This window comes from Ceratotherium simum, chromosome 25, assembly GCF_057802395.1.
Source record: "Ceratotherium simum simum isolate JZ-2026a chromosome 25, ASM5780239v1, whole genome shotgun sequence".
Classification (NCBI taxonomy): domain Eukaryota; kingdom Metazoa; phylum Chordata; class Mammalia; order Perissodactyla; family Rhinocerotidae; genus Ceratotherium; species Ceratotherium simum.
Window position 1 is genome coordinate 31717732 of NC_141924.1, and position 13229 is coordinate 31730960.

The 13229-nt window shown below is 37.1% G+C and overlaps 1 protein-coding gene across 6 annotated transcripts in view; it reads left to right on the plus strand.

Moving 5' to 3' along the window:
* The window catches only part of ATP2B1 (ATPase plasma membrane Ca2+ transporting 1), a 121217-nt gene that overhangs the window by 19028 nt on the left and 88960 nt on the right, over positions 1-13229 (plus strand). The gene's annotated exons all lie outside the window — the stretch shown is intronic.

A 13229-nucleotide genomic window follows, 5' to 3' on the forward strand; every position in this document is an offset into this window, starting at 1 on the left:
GTTGATACAAATTTAATTCAAAAAGTGAATTTCAGGTTTGTCACAGGATCAGCAAAATTCAGTGCAGACCATGACAACTTCTGTATTTATATTATTTTACAATGACATTTAATATTTAGAAAACACTTGCTGAACTTCTGTATACATAACACTGTGTGTACTGTGTGTGTGGGGAAGGGTAGGAGGTGAAAGTGAGAATACCAAAGAAGTGTCTCCCTAACTGGTTTATGATATGTTAGGTAATATAGATGGACTATAAGTACTGATATAGCAAACTAAAGAACAGGTGAGGATTAAGAAACCATATTGATAGTTTATATAAAATGTGTATATACGCAATGGGATATTCTTCAGCCATAAAAAGAAGGAAATCTTGCCATTTGCCACAACGTGGATGGACCTTGAGCACACTATGCTAAGTGAAATAAGTCAGACAAAGACAAATACTATATGATCTCACTTATATGTGGAATCTAAAAAAAAAAATAAAAACAAAACCAAACTCATAGATATAGAGAACAGATTGGTGTTTGCTTGTGGGCGTAGGGGAGGGGGCGGTGAAATGGTTGAAGGAGGTCAAAGGTACGAACTTCCAGTTATGAAGTAAGTCATGGGGATGTAATGTACAGCACGGTGACTATAGTTAATAGTACTCGCGTATTTGAAAGTTGCTAAGAGTAGGTATTACAAGTTTTCATCATAGGAGGAAAAAAATTTGTAACTGTATATGGTGATGGATATTAACTTACTGTGGTGATCGTTTCACATATGCAAATATTGAATCACTGTGGTGTACACCTGAAACTAATACAATGTTATATGTCGATTATATCTTTAAACAAAAAGAAAAAGAAACATATTGAGTATAGGTCATTCATTATAAGGCAACCTCCAAGCTGCAAATTGGGAATTTGCTGTTTTTAAGTTCCATCTTAGAAGCGTGAAGGTTATTACTTCTATTAGTCTGAGACCATAAAGGTGGCCAGATGGAAGGGGCTATTGCACAATTCACTTCCGATGTTTTGTAAGTGTAGTAGGTTGGGAGACCAGAGTGAGGTGAAGCTTAGCTATTGGAAGACTCAATTTCCTTCTGAATCAAAGAAAAATTAAATTATCTTTAGTGTTTAAGCTACTTTTTAAAATTATATTTCTTTGGAAACTGATAATATTAAATCAGGACCAGAGTTGCCAGATTTTAGTAAGTAAAAAATACGGAACACCAAGTTAAATTGAATTCCAGATAAACAATGAATAATTTTTTAGTATGAGTGGGTCCCAAATATTGGATGGGACATACTTGTATTAAAAAATTATTTGTTGGGGCTGGCCCAGTGGCGTAGTGGTTAAGTGAACGCTCTCCGCTGCGGCGGCCCAGGGTTCGCAGGTTCGGATCCCAGGCGCGCACGGACGCACCGCTTGTCAAGCCATGCTGTGGCGGCGTCCCATATAAAGTGGAGGAAGATGGGCATGGGTGTTAGCCCAGGGGCACTTCCTCAGCAAAAGGAGGAGAATTGGCATCAGATGTTAGCTCAGGGCTAACCTTCCTCACAAAAAAATAAAAAACTATTTGCTGATTGTCTGAAATTTAGGTTTAGCTTCACAGTCCTGTATTTTATTTGGCAGCCCTGTTAAGACCTCACAATACAGGCAGTAACAGAGAGTGAATCTTTTCTCTAAGTTGGAAAACAGGAAGTTGAGTTGTAGACCATACAAAGGTTTTAAAAAGGATGCCAATATTGAAAACAAAGTTTGAAGAGCAGCTATTTATTACCAATCAGAATAGATAGAAGTTTTTAGATTCAGGATGGAAACAACTTAAGTCAGTACAGTGACCTGAGGTTCTGAACCATTAAGGTGAACTTGATAACTGACTCTACTCTGTGCGTCAGCTTGAGGCTTCTTCTCGTGTATTTTCTGGTAGAGGGGACTATACGCAAGAGGTATGAGTAGCCCTAAATCCATGGATGGGAACACTGATGTTTTTGCACTTGGCCTTGGAGAGGTAATGAGGGGTAGCATTTTGAGGGTAGACAATGAATTTTACAGCTAGAAAAGATCTTAGAGAACCTGGTCCACCCCTCTCTTTTGCAGATGAGAAAACTGAGACCTGGGGACCTTGTGACTTGCCCAAGATCATACAGTGAGGATGAAAACCCAGACTCCCAGCTTAGTGCCTGTTCCACCGTTCAGTGTTTACCTTTCCTAAACTTTGACAGAAATAGTATTCATTCAGCAAAATATTTGAGTGCCAGCTTTATGTTGTGCCAACATAGTTTCAGGTACTCTGCTGGATGCTGGGGCTACTATTGGTTAAAGCAGGTAGTTTCTGTCTGGTATAAATGGAAATTTATGTCTTTCCGTTTATTTATCCTAAATGGTTGGTGCTAAATGAGCAAGATTTAGGCTAAACTGGTTTCATTAACGTGTAGTCCAGAGCTAGAATTCTGACTTCTGATCCCTGTAGCTCACTCCCCTGTTATGCAGTTTGTAATAGTTGTACAAAAACTCGCTTGAGTTTCCAGATGTTTTATAACGTAAAACATTTGTGCAACTGATAGACTGGCGTTAACTCTTCCTTTATTTGTAGTTCACTCAGTTATCCTCAGTAATGAAGAGTAACGTCGATGAGACCTCAATGGTTGTGTGAAAGAAAGTGGTATAAATTCATCCTCTGGTACAGTGAAGAGACAAAAATCGGACCTTGTCTGAAGGCCTCATCTTCTTGGGTTAGGTGCCCATCAAGGCTTTGATCGGAATGATGTCTAATATATAAGAAGGTGGCTGCCTTTGGGTGCTTATCTAGGAGCTCTCAATTGGTCGGCACTGTGGTCCTGGTTATCCTCTCTCCACTTGAAGGAGAGTGTTCTTTTATCTTCTTGGGCTTTCTTCTTCTTTTTTAAACATCTGACTTAGTATTCTGCGTGTGACTAAGTTGACGGAGAGGATGATCTTGCATGTACTGTATGAGTTTTCCTCCTTAGTTAGACATCTTTCACTGGTTTCCAGATATTTCAAGTATATTTGGTTTGATTTAAACATTAAAGAAGCAAATATTATTATAACTTGTAGAATTGAGCAATGAAAATTACTGGGTAGCTTTTATTTCAATCCCTTGTTGAACTTATCCCCCAAATATTTTTCTGTCTTAGCAAATAGAGTGTATGGGATAAAACTTAATGTTTCTTGTATTCAGGTGCCCCAATTTTATAATTTTTACCATCGGTTCTTCATCACATCATGTACATTAAGAGGAAGATGAGCTAAATTTATCCTTTTCCAAGAATAATTGTAACATGTTTTTAAAACGGGTCTCATTTATAAACTTGACTGCCTCTTTAAATTGGAGCAGAATTTTTCTAATCCAATAAATATTCAGGTTAAATTCTAATTAGAGTTTTATACCATTTTTAAAATTTTGTGTGGTATCTTCATAGGAAAATGATATTGTCGGTATTGTTTAAATGAGGAAGGAACTGTGTGATTAGATTGGCCACTTGATCTTACAGCCAAATACGTTGAAAGAGGCTAATCATTCGTATTTCTGGAAAACATAAGTAACCCATAAGACTATTATATTAAATTAATTATGGATATGTGGTAGAGAGACAGGATCATATTTTTATTTGGATTGACACCTGGTTGTTTTCTGTTTGTATATATGTGGCCACTGTAGTGGCACTTACTGTCAGTTTAACTAATGTAAATTTGCTACGTGCATCTGTGCATGCACACACACATATCATGCACCACACACTTGAAATATGAAACCCTTCTCAATCATGTAGTTTCATGTTGGAATTAAACGTAAATATATCATGTGCTAGTGTAGGCCTAGTGAAGTATGTGGAAATGGCCTGTCTGGAGAGTGCTCTTAAGTTGATTAGGTTGTTTATGAATATGATTGGTTTGCTAATATTCATCTATTACATGTTGCATTTCTTAAGAGTGTACTCAGTGTAGCGCCATTTTTGCTAAAATTTCCTTTTAGATTTTTTGGAAGGATTAATGATGAGCTCCACATTGCATTTTATCCAGTGTAAACTGGAAAGTGAGTGTGCTCAAAAGCATATTAGTTATCTGGCATTCTTATAGTAGGGGAGAATATGGGACAAGAATTTGAGAAAGGGGTCTAGTCTTTGCTTAGACAGGGTAAAGAGTGGACCAAAGTCAAATTAGGATGGATTGTAGATATTAGAAGTAGCACCATTTTGCACTTGGAAATAGACTTCTAGCAGATTAAGCTGGGTATGCTTCTGGTTTATCTCTTCAGGGGAGTAGGGTATAAGATAATCCTTCTATTATCATCTAAAAAGGGTGGAAGAATGACTTGAAGAAGAAGTTTTGCAGATGCTTAAAGGAATTTAAGAGAATTTTTGTTTAACAATGGCAAGTATTTTCAGTTCCTACCTAGAGAGAAAAAGCGTTAAAATTAAATATTGCTTGAGGTAAAAGGGAATGTATTAGTCTGCGAGGGCTGCCATAACAAAATACCACAGGCTGGTGGCTTAAACAACAGAAGGTCATTTTCTCACAGTTCCGGAGGCTGGAAATCCAAGAGCAAGGTGTCAGCAGGTTTGGTTTTCCTCTGAGGCCTTTTTCTTGGCTTGTGGATGGCTGCCCTGCTGTGTCCTCACATGGCCTTTTCTCTGTGAGCACATCCCTGATGTCTCTTTCTCTTTTAAGGACGCCAGTTCTATTGGATTAGGGCTCCACCTTTATCACCTCATTTAACCTTCGTTACCTCTTTAAAGCCTTTTCTCCAAAGGCAGTCACACTGGGGGTTAGGGCTTCAACATATGAATTTTGAGGAGATACAGTTCAGTCTATAAAGTAATTTTAGTCAAATAGAACATGGTTCTCAAACTTCAGCAGGCATTAGAATCATCTGGAAGGCTTGTTAAATCATTGCAGGGTCCTACCCTCAGAGTTTCTGATTTAATAGGTCTGGAGTGGGTCTGAGAATTTGCCTTTCTAACAGGCTGCAAGGTATGCTGATGCTACTGGTCTGGGGACCATACTTGAAGAATCACTGATGATATATTTCCTGTTTGTCTTGAGGGAAGTTGCAGAAGAATGCCCCTGAAATAAGGAAAACCCTTTCCTGGACCATGTGAGTGATAAGACAGACTACAGTGGGAAATAGAAGACATGGTAGGAATGTTGAGGAAATATTGGTTTTGCTTACTGACTGTTGTGTTTACTCTCAATTTAATGATTTAGAGAGACATTGGATTGGAGGTTGAAAGTAAGCACTTCTGTTGTCTGTCATGGGAGGAAAATTGACTCTAAACTCTGTTATTAAGGAATTTAATTCCCAGAATATTTATCACATCCTTCAAATCTTTGCTGAAATGTCTGCCTCTTGGTGAGGCATTTCCTGACCATCCTATTAAATTGCATCTATGAACTTGAAGACTGTCCCAAGAAGAGAGGGCAAAGGCAGAGGCTACCTAATATAAACTAAATAGAGTGGTGCCTGAAGCTCAGAATTTACTGTTTACTTAGTTTAAACAAATGTTTGGGTTAAAGTATAGACAGTGAGTAAAACTGGGTTGTGCTCCAAAAGTTCATTTTTATTGATTTAGAACTTGAAACAAATTTTACCATAGAAAAAGAAAGCTATAAGCAATTGGTCAACAAAATTCTAAAATGAAGCTAAATCATAGTACTGCTAGCTTGAGATCTGGGAGTCCCTATTACGTTTATACAGGGTAGCAGGCAAGAGGGGGAGAAGCCAGGGTCTCTTCCCCATCCAGTCTCAGATGGACCAGAAGAGAAGGTTAAGTTTTACGGGTGAACGTAAAGCTCTGGATTAGGTGCTCCAAAATAGCCCAACTTTTCTTTTTACAAAACTGCTCTTCTCTTGGTGTGGCTGATTTTAACTGGGTATTGAAACAGTCCTAATTCATATTATAGTCATGTATGTGTGAATGACCTAATTTCCCTCATCCTTAGAGATTCTTGTATTTTAGGAAGTGTGTAGACATATGTATGTTATCTATCTATGTAGGTGTGTAATTATATACAAATATATATGAAATCATGGATTCATATTGATACTTCCCATTTCCATCTAGCCCACAGGGTTCTTCTTTGCCTTCCCCTATTCCATTTGTTGTCTCTGTACTTCCACAGTGAGAACTGTAGCTCCCAACATTAACACTTTTCATTCTTTGCTCAGTCCTATAGCACACGTGATAGAGTTTGAGAACCTCCACATCCATGCCACTATGAAAAACAAAGGTACTAAGAGAAATTTAAGATTTGTTTACACTCCTTTTTCCCTCCAGACTAAGGCAGTGTAGTAAAAATAATACTGTGTCTGAAAGTTTCGTGTGTTAATTCCTCCCTGACTCACTTTTCTGAGTGTTCATTTTGATTGTTTGAAATACAGTTGGGTTCGTGTACTTATGTTGTATCTGGTTTTAGCCCTCCCCCCCAACCTTTTTTGTTTCAATTTTATATTTTGAGCAAGTAGAACATTAATGTGCTTCCAACAGTCAAAACTACACATAAAAAATATATACAGCCATGTGTCCCTTAATGACTGGGATATGTTCTGAGAAGTGTGTCATTAGGCGATTTCATGTGAACCTATGTGAGTGTGAACATTGTAGAATGTACTTACACAAACCTAGATTGTGTAGCCTACTACACACGCAGGCTACTTGGCGCTAATCTTATGGGACCACAGTTGAATATGCGGCCTTCCATTGACCAAAACATCGTTATATGACGCATGACGAATTGTCACTCCTCTCCTTGCTACCCTCCCACCACTGCTCTTTTTGCAAGTAACCAATTTTCTTGTTTTCTAGTTTATTCTTTCTATATTTCTTTTCTCAAAAATAAACAGACCTATGTATATTATTTCCTCTTTCTTACACCAAAAGTGGTGTGTGTTCTGCACTCTTTTTCCCCCTACGTGATATATCCTGCAAATCCCTGCGTATTGGCTTGTAGACATCTTCCTCATTCTTTTTTATAGCTGCATGTTATCCTGCTGTATGTGCTATTCTTTCTGCAGTCACTCTCCTGTGTTTGGACATGTAGGTAGTTTCCAGCATTTTGAAGTTATAAATAATGCTGCAGTGAATAACTTTGTGCATGTGTATTTTCATTTCGTTAAGATATATCTTCAAAGTACAGTTGTCCTCCGCTTAATGACAGGATATGTTCTGAGAAATGCGTTGTTAGACGATTTTGTCTTTGTATGAACATCATAGAGTGTATTTACACAAACCTAGAAGGTATAGCCTACTAACACCTAGGCTATATGCTACTAATCTTATAGAACAATCTTGGTATATCCGCTCCGCTGTTGACTGAAATGTCGTTAATGTAGAGCATGACTATAAATTCCTGGAAGTGAGATTGCTGAGATGATGGACAAATTACTAGTAGTTTTATTAGCTGTTGTTGGATTCCCTTCCGTAGGGATATGCCATGTTCTTGTTATCTATTGCTGCTTTGCAAACCACCCCAAACTTAATTGTATAAAATAATCCTGTTATTATACTCCTCGTTTCTAGGTCAGAAATTTGGGTAGGGGACAGCGAGGTGACGTCTCTCCCCTCCACAGTGTCGGGAAGCCTTTCATTGGGAAGTCTCATGGCTGGGGAGTGACTAGAACAGTTAGGGGCTGTAATTATACAGCAGCTTCTTCACTCATAGCTAGTGCCTGACTGAGATGACTGAAGTTGGGCTCAGTTTGGACTGTCAACCAGAACATGTACATATGGTCTCTCAGCGTAGCTTGAAGGGCTTCTTCACAGAATGGCAGCCTGGGTTCTGAGAGGGCATATCAGGAGAGTGAGCATTCCACCACCTTTTATAACCTAGCTTCAAGTCCCATAATGGTGCTTCTGTGGTACTCTGTTGGGGGAAGCAGTCATAAATCTGCCCAGATTTAAGGGTAGTAACGTCAACCCCACCTCTCCATGGGACTAGTGTCAAGAAATTTGCAACTCTATTTTAAAACTGCCACATGACATTTCACATACATTGATGATGAATTGGTTGTTTCCCCAAAGCCTCACTAAACAGTACACTTTCCAGCTTTGGAATTTTTGTTAATATGTTTGGTGAGAGATGGTATTTCACCACAGTTTTAATTTGCATTTCCCCTATGAGTGTTGTTGAATATCCTTCCTTGTTTTTTAAGGACTATTTTTATGAGTCATCTGTGACTTTTGCTAGTTTTTCTGTAGGATATTTGGGCTTTTTTCCTTCCACTTAAAAAATTTCTTTATTAGAGAAAGCAGCCCTTTTCTGTGGTGTTGTTAGTACTTTTCCCACATTTATTATCTACACCTTGACTTTCCCTATGTTGTGTTTTACCATGTAGAAGTTTAATTTTGTGGTCAAATTCATCAATCTTATTTAATGCCTCTGAATTTTGTCATAGTAAGAAAATCTTTCCTTACATTTAGTTACAGAGAGATTCACTTATGTTTTCTTCTAGTTTTTGTATAGTTTCATTTCTTTGATGCATTTGGAATTTATTCTTAAAAATTATAAGAATTGATAAAAGAAATGATAGGTCTGATTTTATCTGTGTCTAAATAACTGGTTGAGTGTCCCAGCACAATTTAGGAAAAAGCCCACCTTTGCTTCCTTTCTCTCTCTCTCAAGTAATTTGAGTTACCACCATTATCATATACAGTTGGGCCCTCGGTGTCCGCAGGTTCTGCATCCACGGATTCAACCCACCATGGATTAAAAAACCTATGATGGTTGTACCTGTACTCAGCATGTACAGACTTTTTTTTCTTGTCATTATTTCCTAAACAATATGATAGAACAACTATTTACGTAGCATTTACATTGTATTAGGTATTCTAATTAATCTAGAGATGATTTAAAGTATATGGGAGGATGTAAGTAGGTTATGTGCAAATACGATGCCATTTTATATGAGACTTGAGCATCCTCGAATTTTGGTATCCACAGAGCATCCCAGAACCAATTCCCCAGGGATGCCGGGGGACAACTGTACTGATTTCAGTATGTAGTTGGGTCTATTTCTGGACTTTCTATTCTAGTCCATTGGTCTTTTCATGTATCAGTACCACACTGATTTTATTCATAGGGGCTTTCCAGTATGTTTTAATATGTAGTAGGACTAATCTCCCCATCATGGCTCTTCCTTTTGCTGTGCTTTCCTGGCTATTCTTGTGTGTTAATTTTTCCATATAAACTGTAGCATCAACTTGTCTAGTTCCAGAAAAAAGCTTGTTGTTTCATTTGGATTGCATTACATTTACAAATTGACTTAAGGAAAACTAACATCTTCATGATGTTGAGTTACTCTAATCATGAACAAAGAATGTCTCTCCTTTGTTCATCTGCTTTGTTGTCTTTCAGGAGTGTTTTACAAGGTTTTTTATATAGATTTCAAACATTTCTTGTTAAGTTTATTCTTAAGTATTTTTCATCTTTTTTGGTTGCTATTGTGGTGGAATTTTCCATTACGTCTTCTAATTGGTTATTAGTTGTGTCTATAAAGGCCACTGATTTTGCGTGTTAATTTTAACCCTTATACCTTACTCAGTTGTTTCATTGTTAAGTTAGTTTTGATTCTAAGTTAGATTGATTCTCTTAGTTCTGGAGTCTAGGGTTTTCCAGATATATTATCATGTTGTCTGTAGAGATTGTTTTGTTTTCTTTTCCAGTTCTTATATCTCTAATTGTTTTCATTTGTCTAATTCATTGGCTGATACCTTCAGAATGAGTTTAAATAGTAGTGGACATGGTGAGCATTCTTTCCTTGTTTTTGACCTTATATTGAATGCCTCTAGTATTCCCCATTAATTAACTGACTTTAGGGTTAAGATTTTATACATATATATATTTTTTTTTAATTTGTCATGTTAAGTATCCATTCATTTCTGTTTACTAATAGATTTTCTAATACTGGACTATAATTGCATTCTTGGTATGAATATTACTTTATCATGGTGTATTTTTTCCTTAATGTGGTATTGGAGTCTGCAGAAATCCTAAAAAAATATTAGCATCAGTTTTCATAAGTGTTATTAGTCTGCAGTTTTATTCTATCTTTATTAGGTTTAGATATCAATGTTATACTTGCTTCATAAGAAGCTTAAAGTTTTCTTTTATTTTCTATTCTCTGAAACAATTTATGTAGCATTGGGACCCTGGTCTCCAAAGATTTGGTAGAATTCCTCCATGAAACTCTCTGAACCTGGTGCTCTTTTGTGGAGGTTTTTGTTTGGTAATGTTTTCTATTTCTTTTTCTCTGCTGTAGTCAGTTTTGGTAAGCTATATTTTCTTAAGAAATTATCCATTTCATCTAGGTTTTAAGATTTATTTACATGATAGGTCTTCAGTCTGTTTTTTAAAATTTCCTTTGCATAAACAATTTCCTCTATTGTCATTTTATTTAGTATAGTTGTGTATTCTGTCTACTTTGTCAGTGTGTATAACATGTACATTCTGTTCTTTTAACCGTGTTCTCACCTTTGTCTTAGTTCTACGGTTGAATATATTAAATGCTCAGCGTTAGTCCTTTTCCTAAAGCTTCCCTAGTTATCTCTTGGTTGGATGAAGTTCATCTTCTAGTAAATTCTTTAGGAAGGGCATTTAGTATTCCTGAATTGTTCTTGTACATTCAAAACCGTTTTTTCTTTCTGTAGACAATATATGAAAGAAAGTATGGCTCTCACAGTCTTAAATTTCTTCAAAATGCTGCTCCTGTTTTTTTTTTTTTTGTATCTTGCTTTTGAAGTCTAATTTTATTACTTTTTAAAGTAATTTGATTTTTTTGCTCTGAGGATTTTTCCCTTTGTCTTTAAACTCTAGTGTTTTTACTGAGACATGTCTTGAAGTAGATTATTCTAGGTCAGATTTCCCGGGTATACAGTAGACCCTTTCAATACGCTGGTTTAGATTTTCTCTTATTTCTGGAAAGATTTCTTGAACTATAGTTTTAATTCTGATCCATTGTTCTCTTCAAGTACTCCAGTTATACAATGTTGGATCCCTTGCATGTCTTATATTGCAGATACTTTCTTCCCGCTCTTTTTACTCATTTCTTTATCTCATTTTTGTTCTGCTATTTTCCTGCCTTTCTTCAGTGTCTCTTATTAGATTTTCACTCAAATCCATTCTCCCTTGAGCATTTTGTAATTTATTCTTAATTTCAGAAATGGTTTTGTCTTTTTTTCCTTGTATTCCTTCTCTGAGATCAATTCTTACTGCATTTCTTCCTGGATTTTTGTTCATTTCTGTTTTTAGTTTTTGACTTCTTAGTTCTAGGTGATTTTCGGTTTTGTTTTTAATATCTTCATGTACTTGCTTGAAGGTATTTAATTCAATTTGAAATATTGCTTTATGGTTTTTTCATGTTTCATTTCTTTTGGTGTGTGTTGTTGTTTTGTGGGGAGAGTGTTCATCAACTGAAGTGTTGTGATTTTCATTTTCTGTTTGCTTCCTCCATTAGCTTTGTATGGAATTGGTTTGATTTTTTTCCCTATTCCTGGGCATTTTGTGGACAAAGTTCTCAGTTCATAAATGCCCTCTGTCAAAAATAGTGAAGTACATTTCTTTAATGGATGATGGCAGTAGTCAAGGGGATTAGGCGGGAATTTGTGTGTTTTTCTCCTTTTGGTTTCTGCAGGGTTCTTAATATTTCCTTCTTTGCCTGCACTGCCGTATCTCCACGGGCACTTCTCCTCTCTGTAGACCTGCTTCTTCCCCGCAAGCACTGCTTGCCTGAGCCTGCATTTCTGTTGCTGCTGCCTTTCAGTCTCTTTCTGGGTAGATGATGATGTGAACTGCCAATTTCCAATGTTCAGTGTTTTGGCATTTGGTGTTGGACTTCCTTTTTTTGTGAGTGGTTTTGTCTGTGCTTCATGTGTCTACTGGGTCCCCTCTTCTCTTTCTTGTAGTCTCTTAAGCTTCCCCTCTCCTGTGCTCTGCACTCACAGGCCTGTAGAGGCAGTGGGAGTTCCGTAGGGTTTTGGTGCTTATTTCTCTACTTACAGGTAATTTGAAATTTATGGTAATCTGTCTCCTAGTAATACTGGAGGGCATGTGTGGTTTTATTTGCACTCTTTATGATTTTATATTCTAGGGGGAGAAAAATTAGGATTTAGGTTGCTGCCATTATCCTCTTGACTCAGAAGTTCCAGAGGAGCTTTTTAAAAATTAAGATTCTTAGATCCTGCCCTGGAGACTCTGATTCTCTTGGTGTGGAGGGAGGCCTAGGACTCTGTAGGTTTTTAAAGCTCTTTAGATTATTTGGGATCAGAGCTAATTTTGGGAACTGCTTGCTTTAGACCAAGGGTCAGCAGACTTTTTCTGTAAAGGGTCAGATATTAAATATTTTAGGCTTTCAAGGGCACATACAATCTTTGTTGCATATTCTTTTTTTTTTTTAACTCTTTAAAACTATTTAAAAAGCCATTCTTAACCTTAGGCCTTGCGAAAACAGGTTGTGAGCAATTTTGGCTAACTTCTGCCATAGAACATCTTCAGAAGCCTTTTTCTGAACTTGGTTTGAAAGTTAGTGTAATGTTTACTTTTTTCTGAGAACCTGAAACAAGAAATATCTTTAATGCCTTAAGCAGCTTTGGATCTACTCATGAGTCTAAACGAAGATATGGGTCGAGGTACAAGCTAGAAAGCATGGAAGTGATGAAATGGGAAATGTTACTGTAGGTGTTACTGGTTAGCTGCTTCAACAACAAAAGAACTTTATAGGATTCCTGTAAAATACCTGATTTCACAAAATGCTGTGCTTCGATGAGTGCCCAGCATATTGACCACCACAATGTGTGCAAATAAGTGAATGGGGAGACTTTGGAGAGTAAGTTGCAGATATCCCTCCAGAGTTATTTGTTCAATACCAAATTTATTTTGACTTTTGCACAGCTGATATTGAGCTTTTCTGGCAGTCTGCAGGTTCACTTGCCTCTTACGGCAACTCTTGATTTGTGTTAGTGAGGCAGACGCAAAATAGCTTCCTATTTCCCATGGCCAGAGGGCATGTTCTTAGTCTTAGAGCTGTTATCATATTGTCTAAATGTATTGGAGAAGGTATGTGAAATCTTACTGTGTGTCTGACCATCTTTACCGCTTTTGATTCCCCAGCAGTAGTTTTAAACAGGCTTTATGGCCTTAAGTCTCACTTAAGGAGCAAAGAGGTAAGTTTGGAAGGGTAAATGACATGAATAACAGTATAGAGGTGAGAAGGAATGGGGCTT